Raw genomic sequence first — 23,816 nt, forward strand, 5'->3', positions numbered from 1 at the left:
TCCTGTTTTATCCTTTTTCTCTGTGAATTTTTAAACTGTTTTAACGTTGCTGACCCAGGATACCTAATGCTGTAGTAGCAGCATTTACAGTCTGCAATTCTCGGGTTGCTTTTAGTGCCTTAACATGCTCTCTTAACAAGAGAGCATGAAAGAAAGAAATCCATCTATTTCTCTGGTAGAACTAGGGACTAGAAGCAAAACCTTTTATTTTTCAGTAAGTTTTTTGCACTTGCACAGTAATTAGGCATGTTGTTTTATAAGAGTGTGGTTTTATAAGAGTGTGTCCAGTGCATTAAAGTGAGGACAGCAAAATAAGCAAATGGAGAAAGTTTGAAGGAAAGCACTTAGCTCTCAGTAAATACGTGCTTTAATACTTTGACTGAATGTATTGCACAAATTTCCCATGTTTTTGTATGTTCTTAAAGGATATACAAGCATGCATAGGCAAACAGGTATATGAAAGGACATTAGGGAATATTGTAAGAATGGAAGGGAGATATCTGACTCTCTCACTGAAAGAGTCATAAGAAAGTTCCTATGGATTTCAAAAGGAACGATGTATTATCATTTCCATACATATGTCATTCCTTCCAAAATTCCTACCACTCATCCAAATTCCTCCCATTCATCCAAATTCCTTCCAAAATTCCTTCTAGTCAAACCTAGTTCTTGTACCATCCAACCCAACTTCCCTGTTTGACTTCAAAGACATTTTATAAAGTCAGAAGAGATGTAGAAGTGTCTAAGAGGCCAATCTGTCCTGTAAGTGCATTTATTTCAGCTGGCATGAGACAAGGTTTGCAGTGGCACAAGTGTCTCTATTGACTGCAGAACCAGTGCAGTGGCTGGTTTGGACCAGACATCTAATTTATAAGGTAAGGTTAGATTAGTTAGTCACATTCCATGTTCCTGAGTAATTTCAGTGGAATATTATTTTTAATATAAGAGTTGTAAGCTACTCCTATCTCCATAGGCTGTTGGACCTCCAATATTAATAAAATTAAATAATATATATATACATTTATTGTACTTGTGTATATGTATATATATACACACACACACAACTAAATGTTGGGATTGTCAAAAATGAATGGCTGAAGAGTAGGTTTATGGATTTTTATGGAATGTGTGGAGTGCCTGCATGTGAATATAGCTCAGGTCACTTCAATAGAGATTTCCCTGTGTACAAGAGCAAGATCTAAACCTAAGTTCTTTACATCTGCAATCACTGTCCTTTTAAAAGTGTGGAAGTTGAACAACCAGTACATAGGTCCTTATGGAGGTAACTTGTGGCCAAAAAAATCAGCAGTTTTTAAAATGCTGTCATTGATGGAAGTGCAAAATAAAGATTCATTGTAAGCTTGAGTGAGCAGGTTGGACATGAAAAATGTCATATCAGTTTTGAGGGTGCCCTCAATGTTCTTTTTATCTATACATTGACCTAGGCAGTTTAAAGATCAGGAATTTCCTTCAAAAGCTAAAACTCTTATTTTTAAAGTAACTGCCTTTCTTTCATATAGTTTGACCTAGCATATTTTGATCTGTATTGCTAGAATACAGCCTATCCTGTTAGGATTATAGCTGAAGTTTGCAAGGACTACAAGAAATATTATGTCAGTACGTTTTAGGTAAGCAGCTTCAATGGATTTAGAAAAGAAAAGGATCTGCTTAAAAATCCATGTTTTAAAAATACAGGTCAATGTAATAATTTTCCTGTTAAAATGGGAACAGCATAAAAGTGTACTACGTGTTCAGATTTTACCTTGGCTATTTGACTCTTGCCAGATTAAAATATCTTCTGGGGTATGAATGATGAACCTCTGTTCTTCCAGAAATATTTTTTTTAAATTGGCTTATAGATCCACATCCTCATGAAAAATTAACTGCTTCTAGCCCAAGCTCCTTTCCAGATGATGTAGTGGTTACATAGCCTATATTGAAAATTGGAAATTTAAATGATCCCTGAAGGGACTAAAATATATACCAGTGCAACTACAAGACTTAATTAAAATGTGCCTTGAACCACTCATAAACACTATTAGATTAGATTTAGACAGATGGGACAGATTATTATTATCATTATGGGGAAAATACACTATCATGACAATGAATATTTTCCCTCATCTCATTTCCATTGGTAAACCTCATACCAATAGAAATCCCCAAGCTAAACTTTGCTGTAATAAATAACTTGTCCGTAAAATTTTATGGGATTACAAAAGCACAACAAAAGATACATTACTAAAAAAAAATCACAAAGACAGGAGGAGTAAACTTTTAAAATATTTCCAAAATTTATTGTATCACCCACCTTCCAGTAATTTCTGCAAAAACATCTCAAAATTACAGGGACACTTAGCAATGGCTTTTTTTAAAAAAAAGAATACAGGTGGGTGTATTACCTCCTTTTTATCAAAGAAAAAAAGGATTATGACCCAGATTTTTCAACTGATCATGACTCTTCAGTATTTTCAGCCCCAGGTAGATATGGTTGTTGTTTTGCTTCAGTAATTTTGGACTATGATGTTGTATGAGAATGGAAAGCTTTCATGATTCTGCTTCATTCTAGATACAGACAAAGTGAAATGACACAGTCCTTAAAATCTCTTTACAGTCTTTGGCAGAAAACAGGTACAAATAGCTTTTAACTGTAGTAATCCCATGAAATTCAGAAGGATGTGGGCAACCTCCTTTTTGCCACGGTAATTTTTGGCCATATTAATTATAAGGGTCATTAGCAACAAAAGTTGTCCTGCTACTATGAATTATGACAAGAGTTTAAGATGGCAAATATTTACAAAACTATTGTGGAAATGCAAATATACTTTATATGCATTCACATATATATATGCACACATATCTACATAGCCAGTAAAATGAATTTTAAGATGCTTTATTTTTTCCTTGCAGCCATTCAGTAGTTGACTGTAAATTTAGCATCATAACAAAGAAACCTGTTTGTGGCTGAAGGCCAGAGGTAGTAGCTTGCTCTCCTTTAGTCATTAGCTGTAGTCAAGGTGCCTTTCAGGAAGAAGGGATGACAGATTGGTAATGTCCCCACTATCAGATCCACTGTCATGGGATGCACTTGCCAGGGGACAACAGGAGACAGAGTGCAGGGGGATACAGGTGGAGCTTTTCCAGCACTACAGCAAGATGAATGCACCTATTGTCACTGCTCCCCTGCTTTTCTGCAGCCATTAGTATGACAGTGCTGTAAATGATGACCTGACATAAGACCTGTTTTGAAATTTTTCTCTTGAACTTGTCCTTTGAGCTTTTCAACAGGATATAGTTGTCTAATGCCTCAATGCACTGGTCTTTCTAGTTTAAGCTCTGCTGTCCTTGTACTGGCAGAAATCTGATGTACTTGTAAGAGAATAAGGTAATATTTAGGTTAGATAGCTGTGTTGAAGGCTGTGCATGGCAATGGTCTGTTATGTAAAAGTGGTGCAGGTCATGAAGATATTTATCAGGGTAAGGAGACTTGTCAATATAACTCAACACATCAATTTACTGTAAGAACATACTTTGCATGCTAAAGCTCTATTTTGCTTGTATGTTTCCCTCTGGATGCCTTACATAAAATGAAAAAAGAAAGAGTTCACTAGATCTGCTTGAGATGATGCTACATATCGTAGATCATCACCATGCATTACACAAATTAAGTGCACTGCAATTGAGAGAAATCCATAACAGAAGGGCCAGATTATGAAAAACTCATTGTACTTCCAATCTAATAACTGCTTGAAAAATATTGAGTCCTTCAGAAACTATTGGAAAATATTTTCTAATTTAATTATGTTTTTAGGCTTTATTTTATAGCAGCTCATCATCTCATCAATACAGCACATTTGGGAATACTCCAAGAGAAATATTTTAAATTGTTTGGTAGTGTTCACAGCATATTGCCATATTTCTGACAGAAACTGTCCTCTTCACCCAACAAAATATTGTCCTACCTTGGCAGGTGTAACTGACAGCTACAAGTATTTCTGAAAATATATCTGGCTTTTGATTTGAGATTTATTATATTTGCTACTTTTTTTTTTTTCATGTGATGGTGCTTGCTTTCTTAGGTCAAGCTGGAAAGGAAATGTTCAGCTCGCTACCTTAGTGGTAGCCATGTCTTTTTTGGGGAAAGGCGACCATTTAAACCATTCTGAGACTTGTTCTCAGGCTTACACTCAGCAAATCAGTTTCTAAATGTATAAGGAATTTTCTATATTCCTATTGCTGGGACATGCAAATTTACAGATGAGATAGTGTGGATTTAGGTCTAAGAGTTTTGTTTCTAGTTTAAACCAGACTAACAAAAGAAAATCCTACATCAAGGCAGAAGGCAGATGTTTTAATGGGTGTGGACAGAAGAATCTGTGGACTCTCAACTTTTGAATCTGTATTTCTGATTTTACAAAAATGTTCATATGCTAAAGTTACTCAAGGTTTTTCAACTATTACTTGCTATCCCTAAAAGAATATGGAGAGAAAAATGTCTTTAAGAAAGAGAGAACTGCTATCACAAAAAAACTGTATTAGTTGATGTGAGAAACATGTGTAAATGATATTTTTTCATAAAGCTAATAATGCTATTATAATTTCCTATGTTCAGAAATAACTACAATCAAAGCAATATTAGGTTTTTTGGGGTTTTTTTTTGGGTTTCTTTTTGCTTTTACAAGCATGATAGTTGATTAATTTTTCAGAGCTAGACAAAGTTTTTAATTGTGTACTTAATGAAATTCCTAATATTGCTAGTGATACTTTTTCTTTATATTTTTCCAAGGAGCTGCATGAACTCAGGTCATGGATAGATTTGATTTATGACAGCAGTCATATTTATAGTGCTTGTTAGTAATTTGGAATTGTTTGCTTGGGCAAATTGTTAATGTCAAACTAATATAATTTTATTGATGTAATTATTTCTTTCATTATAGCAGTGCCTGCAAGCATATCTATAGTTAGTTATATTCACATTCTGTTCTAAACCTGTATATCAAGGATTTATAAATTAGCATTAGAAACTTGCTGCAAGATAAGTCTTCATATATAAAGCAGAAGCAATGTATTCAGTTTGGAGAAGTTTTAGAAGACTTAATCTAGCTGCTTTTTCTTCCTTAATTTTTTTCCCCTCTTTTCTTCCTCCCATTATTTCTGAAAGGTGAACAGAAAGCCTGGAAGAAAAATGTCAACAAAAGTGTGCTGAGACATATGGAGTTGTGAACAAAAAAATCTTCTTTGAATGGAGGGAACATTATCTTAATGTAAATCCTTAAGTTATACATTTCATGATGGTCGTTCAGAAAGGATTATGGCAAGTTCAGGGCTGTGGCATTTCATCTTCCTCCACACACTGCCATCTGAAAAACTGAATCTGAAGGCCCGAAGGTATATTGGCGTTTAAAAAGTTCAGTGTCTGGGCAGACATTGTTAATGAAAAATGTGGGAAGGAATGTGTGAGAACAAAGAACAGCATAAAACCTGTAATGCACAATGCCACACTGGAAATAATCCATACTGAGTTTTGTATGATAAAGAAAAGAGTAAGTATCCAATTCTGTCAATTATTGATACTTTCTTTAGTTAAATCCTAGAACATAAACATGTTACGTATCTCAGGGGATATTAAGTCAGGAAACACAGTGAATGAATTCACATATTTCATATATATGTGTAATTTTGTGAAATAATATATGCAAATTTTGAAATCAGATTCTCATTTCATACTGTATTTTGTATCAGTTAGCCATTATGAATAATGTACATTTCAGTTTGAGAAAGTCAGTGTGTTGGGGGGATCATTTTGCAAAATGAAGGAGAACTCTGCATAGTTTCTAGATGCAAGATGCTCTTTATGGAAGTGGGACCCATCATATGCAGCCTTTTTTGTTGTCTGTGTTATTTTGTTCCAAGTGTTTGTTGATTAGTTACATTTTGAAAAATTTAAAGTGATTGGCAGTAGTGTTGTGAGGACCCATTGGTCATTTCTCAGTCTTTTCCAGACTGAATATGCTAAACTTATTTAAGAACAGGTGATGGAAGTTCTGCAGGTCAGGTTTCACCTTGACTTTCTCTCCTCCTCTTCTGTGGGTGAACAATATCATTATTGCTTGCAGTCTGACACAGTGTCCTTAACATCACCCATAAAGGTGAGGCAACACAGAGCTGTGGGATTTCCCAACTCTGGTGGGAAACATGGTCAATAAAGTCCTGTGTCATTCCCAATTTTGCTTCTAGTTTGATCCAACTCTTGCAATGCCTCATTGGAAGCTTGTACATTTTACTGTGAGCAGCTTTTTTGGGTTTTTTGCTGGATCAGGTAACAGTTCCCATGACTGCCTTGTGTTGTTTCCTTTTCTCTCAGCTGTCATACAGTGTTTAAGTGTTTTAAAATGTAATGTTTTGGCTGCTTTGGGTAAAACTGGGAAAACTGAGTAACAATTCTCCTGGTTTTGATACTGAGAGTGGCAACAGCCGATTTTGCTGAAAAAGATGATCTGTGTGAGTGACTCAGAGTAACTGTGTCCTGTGCTGTCTTCCTCTGCAAGACTGAAGTTTTATACATTTATATCCTAATTTTAGGATGAGCTTGGTTTTTCCTAAGAGCTTTCAGGGACATCACTGTAGCAGCCTGGTATAGAGTCTGGAAAGCACCAAGACCCTACTGGGCATGTGGTGGGGAAGAAAAAGCATCTTAAATCTGTTTTCCACTTTCAAATAAAGACCTGCTTCTGCCCTCTTCTGTCAGAGCTGAGGGTGGACCAGAAACCCTGGTACCCCTTCTGGAATTTGAGTCAATGGCTCTAGTGCCTGTAGTGGTTTGGTTAAATGGTTCTTTGTTTGCTCCATCAAAAGGCAAGAGCAGCTTCTGAGAACAAAGTTACACACCATGTTGAGAAAGTTTCTTTTCTCTTTTGTTGTTGTCTATTCTGCCTGCTGTTTGGAATGTGTAAAATGATTCTGACAAGCTTGATATGTGCCAAAACCCAGCATGCCCACTGGTGGGAAGATTATCATCACCCAGATATAATAAAAAGCTTATAGAAAAGTGCCTCTAATGATGGGCTGCTTTTCTGGCACTCACAGGGTTTTCTATTTGTTTTAGCAACACCCCCTAGCACAACTGTAGCTAAAGGCCTGTTAGCATTTTCATTGGAAATTCATTCCAGGACTTTATAACTCAGCTGGAAAATTTGCTTTGAACTCAAGAAGCCACACAGAAGACTTTTATAGAGTCTCCTTTTTATTTTCATGCATTTTTGCATTGAAGAGAATTAAGCTATTTAGCTAATAATAAATAAATGGGGAAACCCCAAACCTGTTAGCTGCTAAGATCTTCCCTTAGTAAAACATCTAGTATGTGTTTGATATCAACATCTGAAAACTTAAACTGTTTATAATTACTTGTTGAATCTGAGCTGAGTGCCACAGTGTTTAGCCCAATGGAATACTGTTCTTTTTGAGCAGTACAAATGTACTATAAGGCACTGGCTTACTTTCCCAGCTCAAAAGCACAGCTGTGAGTTTTGCAGTTCTAATTCTGATTTTGGTTGTTATAATCACTGTTCAGAAGTAATAATCACATTTTATTTCCGACCCTTACTTCTTGGTTTTCAGCAGTCAAACGTGCTAGCTAAAGTGACTTGACTTAGTTTTTAATATTCAGTGGGAAGTAAACAGAAAATTGCTCTTGAAAACCTTAATATCACAGCTTAATATCACAATCTTACTATTATATGTATCAAAAATTTCATAACAATATTCAGATACCTGCCATTAGTAAAACCAATTTAAATAGATACCATTTCTCTTCACACTGTGGTAGAAAAATATTATAAAAGAATATGGATTTTTTACTATGTACTTTAGATATTTTTGGTTATGGAAAGTAAACTCAAATGATAAACACAAAAATAATTGTGTAATTAATGAATTAGTGATAAACTGATTTGTATTTAACATAAGGATAAAATAATCCCAATGAAGGGACACCAGGGCTATTAGTAAAGGACTATTAGTAAACAGGACACTGGAACTTCATCATATTGCATACCTGTGATTTTTAATGTTTTTTGATTATTACAGCCTCAGATTAATATTTTAAATTCCTTTAAAATACAAATATTTTTATTGGTCTTTCCATCAAAGCTGCTTACCATTGTGTAGGATTTAGTTGATAGTATTATTGATAAAAATCTGTGGCATGCTTACAGTATTTATATGATGCCTAGAGTGTAAACAGCCATATCAAAATCTGTCTAGAATGGGCTAAGACCAAACATATTTGTTTTTGATGCTGATAGCATTGATAAAGGCAATTCCCATATCCCTGTTTAAAAGCTGTAATATTTTTATATACATAACCACAAACATGTTGAATGAGATCATCTTGGTATTTCAGGGGAGATACTGAAAAGGCTTCTTCATTCAGAGGTGTCACTGGGGGAAGCTGCAGCCAGCTCAGTGTGGGACATCAGCCCCTGGCTGCCAAGAGAGCAAACAGCATCCTGGGGTGCAAGAATCACAGCATCAGCATCTGCTCAAAACTGGTGATTATCCTGTATTCACTGCTGGGGAGTGCTGTGTGCAATTTAAGAAGGATATGAAGGTTCCTGAACACCTCTAGAGGAGGGTAAGTGAGCTGGGGAGAGGGCTGGAAGCCTGTCCTTCAAGGAGCAGCCCAGCACTCTGGGTTTGTCTTAGTTTGAAGAGAAAGAGTCTGAGGGGTGACCTCATTGTTTTGCCCAGCTTCCTGAGGAGGGGACCTGGAGAAGGAGGTGCTGGACTCCTCCCTAGTGCCCAGTGATGACTCAAAACTTCACCAGCAGAGGTTTTGACTGGACATTAGGAAGCATTTCTTTATGGAGAGGGTGGCCAAGCATGGCAACAGACTTCCTAGAGAGGTGGTTGATGCCCAACAATTCTGTCTGTGTTTAAACAGCATTTGGATAGTGCACATAATAATCTGCTTTCACTTTTGGTCATCCCTGAAGAGGTCAGGCAGGAGGACTAGATGACCACTGCAGGTCTCTTCCAACTGGAATAGTTCTAGTCTATTCTATCCCTAGGTTTTTCACTAAGCAACAGTAGAGTATGTGTTATATTCATGCTCATAAATGGGTTTCTTTTGACTTCAGCCAAAACTGCATCTGCAAGCATTTGGCATTGTCACCCTGTACAAGAGCAAGTTCAAACACTGTGTGTGCTGATGTGGGACCCTCTTCTGGGATGGTAAGAGAATGTTCTTCAACAATGAGCTTGTGCATTTGCAGAGTGATAGATTAGAAATAAAATCAATATTGGTCATTAAAACCCCCACAGCTACTTTTCAAGGTGGTGTTGCTGATGCATTACCAAAGCTATTCAGTTGATGGAAAAGACAGTTACATAAAGAGGATTTTAGTAACTACTTTTCCATACACACTTACTGCATTAAGTGAGATTTATTTTGTATACACTGCTGAAATTTGCAATAACATAAATAGCTCAAAAATCTGATATTAAAGTCATGCTTCTCTGCAGCTTCTTGAAATGTTATCCACTAAAACCTTTTACCCGATGGAAAAAATATAGCCATCATGTTGCCATTGTGTAACCACAGCAAAAATAATTTTAAAATTAAGGTCATGCACTGAAACAAAAGAATTTACAAACAATTTAAGATAATTTGAGTTTTGAAAATGTTTAAAAATATTAATGCTAAGCAGATATGTCTCTTAAGTTCAAAAGAGAATCAGGTTAATGAAAAGTTGTTGTCATTGTCAAGATGAGATTTTTCTTCAAATTTTTAGCAGTGGTGTTCAGCCTGCACTGAATTGGTCACAAATTGATGGGTCCCACAGTGCCAGAAGCTTTCTTGGTTGGTGTATCTTTTAAAACTTATTGGTATGTCCAGTGCATTCCTGTTTTTTTTCCAGTAGATCTTAGAAAATGGCTACCACTTCTGACATTGTGTTTTTTTCCTTTTGGGGGTGCTTGTACTTTCTTATATTAGGAAGGAATGACTACTGTTTTTGTAAGAAAGTAGTTATATGGACATGCTGTGGCTGTTAAAAATTCCCATGTGAATCTGGAGCTTGCTCCTTTTGAACTCTTTTCTTCCCCACACACTGATCTTTAAGGAGAGGTATAATTTTCATGCTTTCTGAGGAATGAGGACACTTAATGTGCTTCAGTAGCACAGCCATCAAAGCATGTTCCTGGAAGGCATATTCTTTAGCTTTAATTAAAGTGTAGAGAGATTGTTTTCAGTAGAACCCAATATAATGATGCTCATTGACCTCTTCTGCAACCCAGGCCACAGAGCTTTGCAATAATTCTCACATCCTGCTCTTAACTTCTGGCTGGGGAAAATGAGCCTCTCAATTTGAAGGCTGTGATGATGAACAGTTTAAGTACATCTTTTGATAAACTGTTCTCATTGTTCATTATCATCACTGTTAATTTATTTTCAGTCTAATTTGTTTAGTTTATTTCTGGCCTTTACACCTTATCATGTCTTCACCTACTTGAATCAGAAATCTCGTCCCTACTAAAGTACTTTCTCATGCTGACCAAATCACCTCTAGGTGTCTTCTTTGATGATTGAAATGGAAATTGCTGTATGCCGTTGAGAGATAGATAAATATAACCTGTATAACCTGTAGATTTTATTTTTTATTTTAGAGTGTGGTTTGATAAAACTAAACCGAGATTCTTTGGATAACTAAAGTATTTTTGTCTAACATCTAAAATTCTTAGTGTTTTACATATTTAAAATAAAATTTGTTTTCCTGATTGCTGATTATATTTTCTGTGGAAGCTCATGGGTGTGAGGAAGATTGTGATTCTTTTGTCTCCTTTCACTCCAATCAGTTTGAATGTGGAAACTGAAACCTACAAAAGCTGTTCAGTACACTTACCAGTCCTATACTTGCCAGTCCTTCTGGATGGGACACAAATACCCAAAGGTAATTTGCAGTAGGCAGAAGATAACATTGTATTTCTTCTGATAGGGGCTTCTAGGAACTTTAGTCACCAAAATGAACATGTTTCTGACTCTTCCTATCACAGTAGCTGTTTTTCAGAGCCCTTAAAGTCAGTTAAAAGACAGATCCAACTTTAATTTATATAGGCTTTTTTAAAATTTTATTTATTTATTTATTTTTACTTAATAATATTTCTTTCTTCAGGGAATGGATTTTGATTACAATTTTATACATTCAGTAAATCCACCTCTTGGTGACTTTTAACATTTGATATATCCTAGCATGAAAGCCCTGGTCAGGCACTGACTGAAGTAGTTTCCAATACTGAGTGTGAAAATCTCATCTGTCCCAGGAAAAAAAGATATCTCTCCTCATGAGTTCAGTAAATAAAAATTTCACTTGAAATCACTCTTTGAAGCAGGAATGTTTAAGAGCACAGAGGTCAATACATGGCTAATTAAAATTTGCTTAATTTTAACAAAACAACACTTTTTTTTCTTGTTAAGGTCTATTCATTTTATTAAAGACAAAAGACAAAGTAATTTCTCTTAGATCCTGAGAAAATAATGGGATATTTTTACAGATACTTCCTAATGCCTAAAATAATTCAAATTTTAAAAAAACCACACAGCTGTATAGATGTTACATCTTTTGTCAATTTTCATGCCCACAGATGTCCTACTGAAATAGGTGTGCATGTTCAGGTTTGGTTTGAATTTCTGTATCAGGACTTTGTTCCTACTGTTTTGTATTTAATGGAGTAGGTAATATTCTGTGCATGTTTATGTGCAATGTTTTTATTTATTATGTAAGTAAAAAAGCCTCAGCTATTCCCTGTCATGACCTCTTTGATCTGTCTTCAAAGCACTGTTCATTCAAATAATGTCTAGCAAAGTTTCATTTACATTTACAAAAGCTGTTTCTTAATACATATGTTTTAATGTAGCGCATTTCATTTTCAAACCAGCCATATATGCTAGAAGCTACTGAACCAAAGAAGTATGATTTCAGCCTCAGAAATCTCAGCTTCAAACATTAATATGTTAAGAAATGCAAATAGATGATGCATGAAAAGGAGAAAATAGAAGGAGAGAAACAGCCTACTCATAATTCTGGTGAATAACTCAGTAGGCTGTATCATACCTAGGTATTTTTACGAGGCAATAGCAGATTATTTTCTTGTAAGACCATATCCTTCTCTAATAATGAGGCAGTCACTGTTTCATTGAGGAAAACACCTAAGAAAAGGTTCCTGTTCCAACATTGCCACCATATTAAATATCAGAGTAAACTGAATTCACAGAAACTTGTAACTGCTACTGAGTTAACCTATGTGTTTATTCTTTAAAACATGCAAAGTAAGGTTTGCAAGATTTTCACTCCTGATAGCAACATATGCATGTTTGTTGATGCAAAAGATAAAGTAGACTCCAATTTGCCTAGTCTTGATTTTGATGCTATGTAGGTCCAGCACCAATTAAAAAGGAGAACAACTTATTTTTGTCAATAGAAGAATCAGCTGGAACCATAAAATAGTTTAAGTTGAAAAAGAGCTTGGAGATCATTCAATCTAATCATTAACCTAACACTGCCAAGTCCAGTGCTAAACCATGTCCATTAGCACCACCTCTACACATCTTTTAAATGCTTCCAGGGTTGTTCCAGCTTGATAGCCTCTTCTTACAGTATTTTTTTAGCATAACGAAAATCAGAGTATTTGTACCAGCTATGAAATTTGAAAAAGAAATTATCCACTTTGTCTTGCATTCTAAAATGTTTCTTTCAACTTTCTTTTTGTTCAACATTCAATATTATTTAAGTTTTTAAAAGAGCAGAAATCATTATAAAATGATTATCACTTGAAATAATGTGTGTAAATCATCTTGATCTATATATTAGTCTGCTTTTATCACTGCTAGAACTGTTTTCTTCCAATGAAAGCTGCTGTTTGTGTTCTAGCCAGTTCATCTTTTAAAGCAAAAATATTGCATTAATTGGTCTTTAATAAAAAATGCTGTTTCACTAACTTTCTGGGATCCTTTCTTTACTGAATTCTTGAACCTTTTGTTTGACTTAAGCTTCATAGTTCATTACCTGTATAAAAAAATAACTTGTATCACGTTCTTCATTTCAGCAAAAATTATTTTTTAATTATATGAGCTTGTGTTCATCATTATGCAGCAGTTGTTTCAATGTCTTTTTGTCACAAACATAGATAACTCCAGTGAGCTCTCTAGCTCAACTTATACCTTGGCTAATGTGGTCGTTATCAGAATCTTCTGCCAATTTAGATTCCAGAAATCTCTTTTACCACTGGGCAGCCCTGCCACACTCAACTGCAATTTTTCTACTGAAACTGGCCACAGATTTTGCACTGAGTTTGAAGGCTTCAGGACTGAGGTATGTCAGACTTACTTTCTCTGAACTTTTCTTGACCTTCTTGTACTATGCTGTACTTCATTTAGCTGTAGCAGCTATTTCTCTAATTGACCAGGTGTCTGTGGTTAATTTGTTTATTAAAAAAAATAAAAATTTGTACATTATGGCAATAGTTTCTTATAGATATCTGTAACAAGGGAAAAAAAAAAGTGAAACAAGTTATTTCTTATCTAGCATAACGATGTAGCATAGAGAAATACAGTCCAGGAATAGTAGCAGATGTCTGGGGAAGGATAAACTCCAGAAGTGTCCAGAGTGCACTGTAGAGGAGCACTGCTGTGAGATGATTAGAGATGGGGCACAGGCAGGCACTGCAGACCCCTCAGAAATGAATTATTTATGGTCAGCTAAAGAAATGAAGACCTGGAACTGGACGAAACTGAGTTTAGGGTTAACAAAGAGAACAAATAAAATGTATCTCAACTACATAAAACCCACCAGCTATGTAAGTTCAGTGTCCTGTATTGCTGCAGGCCAATGAAGAGAAAGCAAGGTGTAAAAGCAAATGTATAGAAATATAATGAACCAAATGTATAGAAATGACCTCCAGTGAGTTTTAGACAGAAGAAACCATTGACAGATGATGATAAGAAACTGTAGCATCCTCCACTGCCAACACCAGAATGACACCATTTGCCTTTCCACCCATAGGAAGTATGAACTTGGTATCAGGAAAAGAAACTAAGAATTTTGTTTTTAATAATTTTAACTGTATTACTGATAAAACTTTCTTGAGTCAAAGATTTTTTCTCTTTTCCTGTAGTAATTACATGTGTACTCATAATGAATCTTGGCTTAGGCTCAAGATTTCAATAATAATGACAAATTAGGTTATTATACTAATGTTAAATTCTTGGCTTTTTCCCTCTCCCTATAAACAAGATTTTAAGCATAATGATCTGCAGTACTCAACATCCATTTGTGTCTCAGACCTTGACTGATTCCAGAAACCTCCATCTTCTAAGTATGGAAAGACAAAGCTGTGTATCTGGCTTACCAAAGAGATTTGATCAGAGTCAATAAATGACTGATGAGAATTTAAGGAGGAAAAGTTCATCAGCTCTACATCATTGTTTTTTCTCCTTGGGCTTTAGTCATTAAACTACTGATGTTTTTGAATTCACCCATTAAGTCATGGCTTTAAAACTCCCTAAAGGAAACTGAAGATTTAATAGTCCAGTCTATTCACATACTTAAATATGAATTTTGCAAGCATCTATCCTGGGTGTATTTGTTTTCATGTCAGCAGCCAATCTTTTCTGTGAAGACGAGTTGTCCTGTTCTGATACTTAGATAATGGCATGACGACTCGACAAACAATATTTTGACTTGGCTTTGTTTGTTGTGAAACAATACTGTGAAGCTGTTGGATCAGCTTGTATCTGTAGTTAAAAATTGTTCATGGAGCTTCAGCAGGTGTCTGATTATATCTCACTTTGGATAGGATGTACTCCCAGAAGATGAAAAGTATTTTTATCCAAACAAGTAGATTACAGCTATGGCCAATGCTGTTACTTTATGAAAGGATTATCATTGAGTTTACACAACTGAAGCACACTTCTCAAAGTGTTACTTTCAGTGGGAAATGTTCCCAGCTGTCATTTAGACTGTCTTGAAAGACTGCTGCAAAAGTTTTCAAGAATGAAATCTAAAGTAAGATGAGATGATATTTTATGCTAGATAAGTGGTCTGATTTTTCTCCATCTGTTTTTACTTGAAAATTCATATTAACTAGGACAAGAAATTCTTGATTATTAAGTTATAGTTTAGGTGATATGCAGACTTTCCATCTGCAGACACTTAATCAATTTGGTGAAGTCACATCTTTTTAACTTTGCTTCTTGCTTATAGTTGGTTGGGGGCTTCTGTGACTGCTGTGAACTGTAGGATCTTCTTGCATAGAATTACTAGGAGTTGAAATAAATCTCTGTACAAGTCACTGAGACAATGCACAATAATTTTCTCTTAACAGTTTGTGTTAAATTTTTTTAGTGAAAACTGTTTGCCCTAGAGAAAACAAATACTTTTCTGGTATATAGGGTGTGGATTACAGAGAATTTGAAGAAGATGAAGACCTTCAACCAAAGATTCAGAAAGGTTAAAAAAGCTAAGAGATATCTCTGTTGAGCAAAACTAGACACTTGCTGTAGTACTAAGGTGTGAATTTACTTAGCATTTGTGATGCTCTAGAGATGGGGATGATGCAGAACTGTATCACTCAGGACCTCTGTGAAGGATTCAGGTTCAGCCAGTGTCTTTAGAGGGTGGAATAAATACACAGGACTGACTCAAGTGTTTGGATTTATGTGCCCTTGGCCTTGTGCCGCTGTGTGTGAGAGAAAATGTATTGCATCAACCCCATGTCCTCAAGCAAGCAGAATTTAAACACTTGATATATGAAAGTACCAGGTTTATAGCAGATAGTGCGCCCTTGGTTTTAGAGTACTTTGATAAGTAAAGTGTAACAGTGCTTCAGATTATTTACATCAATTATTCTTTTCCTCATAAGAGACAGTCAGATTACCTATTTTTAATTTTTAATAGCAAATCAAACCTGCTAAAAGTGGAAATAATAATTTATTGTTCGTGTCATTGTTGAATTCATGCTAATGCCTGCTGTGGCAGCTCTGTGACACAGACTTGAATCTTACTCAGAGGTCCTGTATACTTTCATGCTTATAAAATCAAGTTGTTGGCATGGTAGGGATAGAAAACTTGTTTTTCCTCAGGTTGGCCCATCTGAACATAAAGCTCTTTCTTGAGGCTTTACCTTTGAAAAAAATCTTTCTGTCAAAATCCAGTAATAGATTCAAGAGGATTTTGTAAAGGGGGGGTAAACATGTTGCCCCTCTTTTCTCTAATAGTTCAATAATTGCAGTCTTTGCTGATGAAATGAAAGATCTGGTCAGATTTTCTCTGATCAATCTCCAAATTAGTGGAGACTTCAACCTTCCTTATGTATTCTGCTGAGGATGAGAAGAAAAAGTTCAGGAACTGTGCCAGCAAAATAACAGGGAAAGATTCTGTGATCACAGCACTTAGAAGAGTCCTGCAATTAATTTCCTGGGCTCAGGATTTTTAATAAGTTTTTCCCTATGACTGCTTAATGTGAAGAACAGCAGCTAAGCTGTGCACCAGCAGCACCTGCCAGAGCTCGTTTTGAATTAGCTGTGATGTTACATGGATAGAGTCGTATTTTACAAGTGAGACATACCCACAACTTACTGAAGCCCTGTCAATACTCACCAATGAAATGCTAAAGAGTTGCTGGAGCCCGTAGCAGTTTTCCTTCCCAGGATACCAATAATGGTGTACCCATTGTTGGGAGATAACCTTAGTTATGGTGGAGTGTTGTGCTAATATTTCTGCATAGTTTTCTACAGCATTGCTGTATTTTGTGCAGACAGTGAATTTTATTGGGTTCTCAGTGCTGTACCCCTTGGGGTGCACCCTCACAAGGAGTTAGACCTTATTAGATCTCATTCTTTATTAATTCCAGCATAAACTGAGTGTGGGTGTAATGTGCACAGGGATCAGATGAGAATAATTGAAACTTAATTTAATTAAACCTGTTCCTGATTTTTCTCAATTAGAATGTTTCATGAAACATTTTCAGGTATTCTGGATGGTTTGTTGTACTGCTGAACTCTTGTTTTTAATGAATGTGTTTTACCTAGACTAAAAGGCCAAAGGACAATATAGTATTTTCATATATAGGCGAAACATAGTCTCCTTGTCTCCTTAACTAGAAAATAGTGAAAAATTCTAGAGTCTGGATAAGAATATAGTGCATAAGAAAATTAATAGATAAGAAAATATTTTTCTCCCTACAATAATTCAAAAACTTATTCATTTTTAAATAAAAAAGCAAGTCTTAAAGTGGAAAAAAAAAAAGTTTTCTTTCAGTATGAGTTTCTGTTACTTTGTAATGGAAGATAAAGCCAAGTCACTTCCATAATTAATTATTTTAATTTTTGAGGATAGAAGAAATAGATGTAATTCATTATTTAGACCTGAATCAAGTGAGGAGAAAATCAATGAGGGAAGGAGTGGTGTATCATCTGGTGTACTTAATAATTTCATTTAAAGAAAGGGAGTCTGAAGCTTCTCAGTACCATGCCAGCTTTCACATTTTGGTGAAAATGAACCATGAAACAAAAGGATAAAGAAGAGCTGCATTCAATATTTGTAACTTGTTCCTTGAAAAATATTTTTCCACCCCTATTAAAGTGTAGAGGAAAATGTTGAAGAAAAAAGGCAATTGCTTTCAGTTTGAAAGACTTCAGAGATTTTTACCTCTTTGACACAACATAGCATTATGTACAAAGCACTCAGGAAAATATGCTTTGCTTTTGTGCCTCATTTTAAGATGCCTTGTTGAATGATAATCTTTTGAAAGCCGGCTTCCATTTGTTTGCAATATTAATCTGCTGACTTTTCCCATGATCAGTTACATCCCAAAACACAAAAGGTCATGTAGTCAAAGGGATAATGAAGTGGAAAAAGATAAGAATGCTTTAAACTTTTCCCTTAGAAGGAAGATGTAAGGCACTTGGGTGAAACTCATGTCTGTAAGGAGGAAAACAGTGTGATAGCATTGATGTAACATTTTCCCTTTATATTTGCTGTTTGTACGGGTGATTTATGAAATAATAAAATTCAGATGGAACATGGATATCTCTGTCAGTTTGTAGAAAAATGGCACTGTATGGAGTGATTTAAAATACAATGGGTTTCCTGCTAGCTCTAGTTCAACCTCATGGAAGCAAAAGTGTTTTCAAAATATACATAAGGTGTAGATGCTCTTTCACTTTAGTCTGTGCTAGTGCCCTTTATTAATTTATTTTTTTTAATTGCAAAGCATATTTGCATGAAAGTATTTTGTAGCAACTCAGTCCTGTCTGAAGGTCTTCTGCTGTGGGATACCCTTTTATCATTCTAAAATGATACTATTTAAATTTCTATAGCAATAATTTCTTACATTGAAAGAAAGGGTATTGGATTAATTTGAGGGATACTCAGGACAGATGTGTTCATAAGAAGGTGCTGTTAAATTTCTCCTCCACACTTACTTCTCTTCCCAAAAATGCCTTTCATATTCTTATATCCTCCATTTTCCACTAGAAAGCCACTGATTTGAAGCTAAAATAATTTTAAATCACCAATTGACTCAAATAAAGGACTTTTCTAGACCTCAAGCTTCCAGTGCAAAGTTTTTATTTATGTTGCCCTGCTTTCTGTATTCATAAAACGCATAGATCATTTTAAGTCATAAGTTTTTCCTGCTCCTTCTACATAACACGTGTTTTGTTTCTCCTAAGAGCCATGATTCTGCCAGTGATTGCCCATGAAGTGTTTGCCAGAATTTATTACTTTTTGTGTGATAATATAGTAGTGCTCTAAATTGTGTTTCTGAAGTAAGAAGACTAATGTGGATTTTGTTTCAGACAAAATGTGACTTTTTTTTTTGCAGATTAATGGGATGCAAGAACATTTTGTGACCAGTAAATCCAAGAAAATTTCTTGAAAAAACATAAGGTCCCATTTTCATAGAGACAAAAGCAACATTAAGTGTTGTATAATTGCAATAAACAAGCACATTAAATGCAGTCTTTAGAGAAACATTGAGGACAGAAAAAGATGCTACCTGCTGAATTTCTCAATGCAAAAACCCTCTTTTTTTGTTAGTATCTGATAGTTACTTGTGGAAAAGTCAATTTCATTGTATTTTTAATCACGTCTGGCAAATTCTCTTTGCAATAATCAAGGATTAATTTAAATATAAGTACTATTTTTAAATCTTAGATTTAAAATGTATTGCAGTACAGACTCACTTCTAATTCTGGATAACTTCAAGGCAGTTACATTTTCTAGACAGGCTCAAGTAGACAAGCTTATGAATAAGGCTGTATTATTGTTTTTCTCTCTGTCAGGATTAGTCTTGAAAAAATCAGGCTCATCTTTTGTATTGTCACATTCTCATGTGGAAAAGGAGCCATCGTTTTTCAGGATTTAAATAAGACAAAGTTATTATATTAATACATATATAATATGTTATTCCTAAAATACAGTTCCATGGACTTTTGCATTACTCAAAAATGAACCAATGTTGAATGTTTTGGCTACAAGAGAGAATGCCTAGGCACTCTTGTGGTACCTTTTCCTGGGCAATTTGTTTTTCCACTATGCCATACAGAGATAGGGAAGGATCGACTGGATTAAGATTCCGAATGTTTTCTCTAATTCTTTTTTCATACTATTTCTCCCCTATTATTTCTAAAGTGCTTTTGTTTGCTTACCCCTCCAAGAACAGTATGGTGATGTAGATAATTAATGATAGTAAGGCCTGCATTAGCCTTAAGATGCCAGTGAATGAGTCCCAGAGTAATCTGATAGTGGTTCAGAAGATGTTCTGGTTGAGATACAGAAAAGATTGTAAAAATTCTCCATATCTTTTTGGACCTAAACTGGATTCCTATTTTTGAGGATAAAATAGAAATTCGATGTATTTTTAAATCTTCTGGTGTGAAACATATTTCAGTTTCAAAACTGTGTGAAGTACGAAAATTAAATTAAAACAGTCTGATTACATGGGTTTCAGTTCCAGACAGCCTCCAGATTTATTCCACAAGAGATATGGAAGACCTGAATGTGCAAGATTGAATCAATAATTTCTGTAAAGCACTTAGAGCACTTCATGTTTTTATACAGTATTTTTGAGTCACAGAATATAATTGCAGGCTCATACACTTAGGGAAAGCAAGTTTGCTGTGAAAAAAATCCTCATTGCTTCCTAGAATGGGGTTCTGTCTTAAGTAAATTTATTTTCACACATCTGTGCTTTCCACCATCTTCAGTGAACTGTGTGGTTTCATTCAAATGACTGTCCGTACACTCATTCCACTGCTGGTGCAAGTGGGTAGTTTGCTGCTTGAGCCCAGAGTTTCTGCACAACCAACCTTTGTCTGGAGGTTGCCAGTGCATTGCAGAACAAAGTCCAGCAGCTGTACTTAACTTTTCTCTCAATTATTTCTTGTCTCAAAATGTAATTTCTTAGTGCCTACCTTTATGAAACCTGTATTTCTTTGCCATTTTAGTAAATTATCAGTACTTGCTGTTTTGATCTGGAAATCTCTCGACTGTCACAGCTGCCTCAGGACCACATGTGTCTATCAGAGTATTTGTCTTCTGCAATCAAAGCCTCGTGAACAAGAGCCTAAAGAAATCCCATGTCCCTGGGTTTGCTATGTCTGCTAGAGGAAGCTCAGTCTCAGATTTATGTCCAGGATGTATCTTTGTGGGAAGGCTAAGGTCAAAGGTCCATGTGCAGCCTTCCAAACCTCAAAGCACACGAGCTCTTCAGTATTGCAGAGCAGCAGCTCGTACTCTGGATGCAGCTACCCAGCCTGCTGTGACAAGGGGAGAGCAGGGGCTGTTCCTGACATATCCCTTCTTGTGGGTCACATTGATGGTAGGGACGGACTTGGGTGACGTGAGACCCATTCCCCTTCTCTGTTCTCTGCTCCATAAAGCTTCTTGCAGGCCTTCTGAACTCCTGAGGCTCAGAAGCTGGATGGGGTGTTGTGGCCTTCATCAAAGCTATGGTATCCATCTGACTGATGAAATGTAACTTTACTGCAGCAGCTCAACTCCAAATGCAAAATGCCACAAAATGCAAAATGGACACGCAACAGCATTTGACCCTTCCATTCTTCCATGCACTTCTCCTGATCACCACCCAATTAATCTGTTGGAATGTAACAGGAGAATCCACGTTTTTCAAAGGGCTGGTAGCTTAAATAATGAGTTTGAACACCCTCTTATTGCTGTACAGTCTAGTTACTCCATCAAAGATTTTTCAGTATTCAGAGTGACTACTGCTCTCCTAAGACTGCTGCTTCTGTTCACTGAATTGAGGTGACTTGGCTCACTCTCTATCATCACAGTACCTCAGATCACAGTAACTGAGCCACACAATCCTTTTATTTCCCTTTCCTAAGGTACCAATTATGACAGTACATATTGTTTGCTATTTTATTTCTGTTTTATTTCACTTATATTACTTCATGGGATTAGACTCTTCAAGGAGTTTGAGAGAATAAAATGCAGTATTCGTGTCTATGTGCTATGAAATACCTATTTTTTTTCCACAATGTATCTCCCTGTTTCTTTGCATGTATTAACTGTATTTTCTTAAGGAAAAACTGCTGGAATTTATAATGCTAATACTAAAGCCTAACATAATAATTGAGTGTTGCCGTATGTATACTGTTTGTCATTTAGTAATGCTGAATTCCTTTTTCTCTTTCTGTTCACTTTAAGTTAGTTTCAGAGAAGTATAAATCAAATTGGAAGTATGGAATTTATAATTTTTTGTTCTTAAAATGTCAAAATATATGGAAGATTAGTTATGGTGTTCTAAATTTTAATGCAACTTACTTAATTTACTTAGTACGGTTTCCTTTTCTATATTTTATCTGGAATATATTTATGTATGTCCTGAAGGCATGGGTCTCTTTATTTGAGCTCTTACATGTTTGAGAGCAGGAAAAAAGGTGGTTTTTTTTTTTTTTTTTTTTTCCCTTGGACCATTACACTTTTTTTCTTAGTGCTATTACTTACTGGGAGGAAAAAAAGTCAAAGGATACATATTCTGCTTTTCTCACAGTGCACAGCCTTGCACTGTCAAAAATGTCACAGGTTAATGGTACAACTGAGCTCCATTTATCTTGCTCTGACAGCTTGTCCAATGTCGTACATCTAGCAATGGCATCTCTCCTAAAGTAAGTGACATTTGTAGCCTTTGTTCTTTACATATGGGCCTATTAAAAGGATTTACAGTAATTCTACACTGTGTTTGTAATACGTCGCTTCTTATATGGAATTGTAGTGGAGATTTTAGGCTAATTTTGTTTCATAGAATAATTAGCACACAGCTGAAAATTAAAATCTCACCTTAGAAGTCTGAAATTATAGGAATTAGATTTTGTGAAAAATGATGGTATGTATTTTTAATTTTACAACCTCTCTATTACACTTTTTGAATTATTTATGGAAGCTAAAAAAGGCCAGCATGTGGTAGACAGCAACTTAATTTTATCCTCAAAAATAAAGTGAGTCCTAACCAGTGGTTACTTATTGATGACTTACAAAATGTATCAAAATTTCTTTGCTGAAGTGAGTTTTATAAAGCCAGAGATAACGAATATCTGAAGATTCCCAGTTGAAAAAAACTATGTTGTTTCGTTAAACATTTTAAAATTGATTGTTGCATCTTCATAGGCAATACCTGTATGAAAATAAACTGAAAGCCTGCAAAGAAATGGTCACATTTTTGGAGATGCTTAACCAAATTAAATTTTACAGACTTCGGTGTCATTTTAACTTGAATGGAAGAAATGGTTGACATTTTTATCCTTGACTAAGAAAAAGCAGCAATTGAAATCAGGTGGTGTTTCAAATGCTCTTTTCTTAGTTTGGACAAATTGAGTGTTTGATAAAAGGAGGATACTGATGTTTTAAGGTCTGGATACAATGCAGCTTTGTTAAATTCCTTGAAGAATAGAAGGGTATGGAATATTTCAGTAGGAAGAGACCTACAGTGATGATCTACTCCAGCTCAAAGACTACAGTAATTTGAGTATGCCTGGGCAGTAGTTCTGGATGCTTCTTTGTTTTGGGCAAGTCCATTCCCTGATTAAAATTTAAAAAATTATTAAATATTATCAAACATTTATTAAATAAAAATTAAATTATTAAGTATTAAAATATTCTTAATTTATAGATTTGAAATAACAGGTATTTCCTTTGTAAAATATCTGAAATATTCTAAAAAAGGCATATGTGGTTATACATTTATTTTTTATTTCCCCTATATTTTTTACAAAAGCAGGCCACATAATCATCCCAAGACTATTTTCTAACAACTTTAAGATTATTTTCCTCCTCATATTTGCACTACCTGAACCAAGGTCTGTATGAAGTCCTCCGAATCAACAAATTTCTTTATTCAAAAATATTTAGCATTATTTTGCAATAATTATTCTTTGTGTTTCCACATTATTTAATGAAATTATTTCCATTTTATAAGGCACAATACATATTTCAGCACAGCTCATTTGAGTATCCAGGAGCAAAGAATGAAAGTAAGGGATGCAAGTAAGGGATGCTGTTTTCAGATGGACAAGTTCACTGCAAAGGAAAACATAACCATAGCCCATCACTGCAGAGAACCTCATCCATCTCACCAAACCCAGCCAACACCTTTTCCTTAAGGTTCATTTGCAACTTTTATAGAAATACTATGGTTAAAAAGGCTAATGGAAGTGATTGTGGGTTTTTTTTTAACTAAGAAATTTTATCTAAAATTTAACATGGAAATTTGATCCTCCCTATGCCCTCTGCATTAAC

Source organism: Cinclus cinclus, chromosome 5, assembly GCF_963662255.1.
Source record: "Cinclus cinclus chromosome 5, bCinCin1.1, whole genome shotgun sequence".
In the NCBI taxonomy this organism is placed as follows: Eukaryota; Metazoa; Chordata; class Aves; order Passeriformes; family Cinclidae; genus Cinclus; species Cinclus cinclus.